Source organism: Nannospalax galili, unplaced genomic scaffold, assembly GCF_000622305.1.
Source record: "Nannospalax galili isolate Female #2095 unplaced genomic scaffold, S.galili_v1.0 scaffold416, whole genome shotgun sequence".
NCBI lineage: Eukaryota > Metazoa > Chordata > Mammalia > Rodentia > Spalacidae > Nannospalax > Nannospalax galili.
In genome coordinates, this window is record NW_008338125.1 from 49,434 (window position 1) to 52,766 (window position 3,333).

Here is a 3,333-nt window from a genome sequence, read left to right on the forward strand (position 1 = left end):
TATTTTTAGTTGGAGATGAGTTTTTATTCACTGTTCTGTTGCTTACCCCCAAAATGACTATCAAAATGATTATTCACCCTCATGAGTCTGTGTGTCACCAGCACAGGGAGGGTTGCCTGTGCTGTTTTTAAACACAGAGCCCCTGGGAGCAGAGGACACATTCTAGTTCCAAGCTGCTGAAGACAGGCTCCACCCAGCCGCCTTGCAGCAGCAGCCTACTCCTGGCTCTACAAAGGCCTGTCCCAAGGGGAGTTGTGGGTTGAGGAGAGTTTCAGACAGTAAGGAGGAAGATCAGTCCAGGTCTGAACTTGAACAAAGATTAATGCTGACAGCACAGTTATGAGACTGTCAGAATTGAGAAAGACAGCTAAGACACTTCAGGCCAGATCCAAACTCTGCAGGACAAAGGACATGCAAGGTGGGATGAACTTTACAAAATCACAGAGGGCAGAATTGGTCTTTGAGGAGTTGCTAGTCTTTTGTTTAAGAGTTTGGTAAATATCTTGGTAGAGAAGTGGATGAAACCCAGGGTTCTCACAGCAGGAGCAGGTCATCTCTTCCCCCCAAACTGGCCCTGATCAGGAATATCTGACTGCTTAGTCACCTCACCTACTAGCCTGCCAGCTTGCCAACCTGCCAGTCCATCCTTCCTACTCACTCTCAAGGTTCTCGTAATAATTCAACTGTAAACCTAAAAATTTACAGCCAATTTTGAAAGAGATGCATCCTACCTCAGGAAACCGTATGTCAATTGTGTTGTAATGATATGCTTCTTCTAAGTATGTTGTTATTAAATAAATCATTTTTAAAAATTAAAAAAAAAAAGATTGATGATTACTTTTTTCTTCTGTACTCTGAAAGCCAGGCAATAGAGATAAAACTTTGAGATCAATACCAGATTGATTTCTCCATGTTTGTTCTATGACTCACATAAGTATTGTCTTCAGCAATAGGGTCTTACCATGAAGTTCTGGAGGACAACCAAGAGTAATGGCAATAGCCAGTATTGTTTGAGGATCTATGGGATCTCTCTGATTGACAACTCCAAAGGAGGGAGCCTGTTCCTGGCATCCTTTTTATTTGCTAGTAGTAGGTCTACAGTAGTAGGTTTCTATATAACTTTTGCAAAAGACCTTTAAGTGTTAGTTATCCCTCCCCATACTTCCCCTCCCCTACCCCGCTTTCCCTTTCTCCAACCCATTTAAGCCTTCCTTTGTATCACTGCGTTCTATTTCCCTTCCCATGAAACTGCCTTTCATTGTGCCTAACTGGTTTCCTGACCTCTATGGATTTTCCAATTGAAACACACATACCTAAAGATATGTATATGGGTGTTTTGCTTGCATGTATGTAAGTATACCTTATGTATACAGTGCCTGTGAAGGCCAGAAGAGGGCATGAGATCCCCTGGAAGTGGAGTTATAGAAGATTGTGAGCAGCGATGTGAGTGCTGGGAATTGAGCCTGTGTCATTGGAAAGAGCAGCAAGTGCTGTTAACTGCTCTCCAGCCCCAATTTCATTTTTCTTAATAGCTGAATAATATTCCATTGTGTAAATGTACTATCTATTCATTACCCAGTCAAAAGTTGATGGGCATCTAGGTTGTTTCCATTTCCTGGCTATTGTGAAGAAAACAGCAGTGAACATGGATGAGCAGGCATCTCTGTAGGAAGCTGTAGAGTTCTTTGGGTATAATGGTAGAGTTGAATCTATTTCTAGCTTTCTGAGGAACTTCCACATTGATTTCCACAGTGACTGCAGCAGTTCGCACTCCCATCAGTGGTAAATAAGTGTTCCCCTTGTCCACGTCCTTGTCAGCGTTTATCATTGTTGTTTGGATCTCAGCCATTCTGACTGGGGTAAGATGAAATCTCAGAGTAGCTTTAATTTGTATTTGCTTGATGGCTAATGATGTTGAACACTTTAAAAAATATTTCTCAGTCATTTGAATTTCATCTTTTGAGAGTTCACTAAAGATGTCTAGTTCCTTGCCCCAACTTTTAATTGGGATTCTAATGTTTAATTTTTGAGTTCTTTGTGTATTCTGGATATCTATTCTCTTTCAAATCAAAGCTGGTAAAGGTTTTTCCCATTCTGTAGCCCTTCCCTTCATGATCAATATGTCTACTTTTATGCCAGTACCATGCTTTTTTATGACTATACTCTGTAGTATAATTTGAAATCAGGTTTTATTCTAATGGGTCTGCCTTTATAAGTGATGTCATGTTTCTCTGTTGCAGCTTTTAATATGCTTTCTTTATTCTTGTTTTTAATGTTTTAACTATAATATGTTATGAAGAATTTCTTTTCTGATCCTGTCTATTTGAGATTCTGTACACCTCTTGTGCATGGATGGACCTTTCTTTCTCTAGGTTTGGGAATTTTTCTTCTATGATTTTACTGAAGATATTTTCTATGCCTTCACTATGGTATTATTTTTCTATACCCACAACTGGAAGGTTAGGTCATTTCGTGTGGTCCCAAAACACCCCACGTTCTTCTTAATTTTCTCATTGACCTCTATCAAGTGGTCCAATTCCCCTACTTTGTGTTCCATCACTGATTCTCCTTTTTTCAGCATAATCGATTCTGTTAGCGAGTCTTTCCACTGAGGTTTTTAGTTGACCTATTGAGTTTTTCATATCCAGCATCATTCCCATTTGTTTTTCTTCAGCACTTTGATCTGTTTGCATTACTTAGATTGACTTCCTAATTTCATTCATCTTTTGCCTCTGTCATCTTCCTGTTGTTTGAACATAGCTATACTCTTTTGAATTAGTTTTTCAGGAAGTTCTTCCAAGTCATTTGTTACTTTTTATTTTTTAAAAAAATATTTTTAATTTTATGCGTATGAGTGTATTATCTGCATGTATGTAAATGCACCTGTGTTGTGCATTGCCCACAGAGGTCAGAAGAGGGTTTTGAATCCCCTGGAACTGGAGTTACAGACATTTGTTAGCCACCATGTGGGTGCTGGGAATCAAACCTAGGTCCTCTGCAAGAGCAGTCAGTGCTCTTAACCTCTGAGTTATCTCTCTAACCAACATTTTTTTTAATATTAAGGGCTATAACCATTGGATTTCTAGTTTGGGGAGGAGACGTTGATTTTTTTAAATAAATAATTTATTGAGAATTTCATACATGTATATAAGGTGTTTTGCTCAAATCCATGCCCACTCCCTCCCCTCCAACTCCTCCCATATTTTCCATCACTTTTTTCTGATAACTTCAAGTACTCTTTCTTCTTCTCTGATTTATTTTTTTATGGGTCTTTTGGCTACCCTAACATTCACCCCTCTGAAGAGGTAACCCTAAAATCTTTTAAGGATTAGA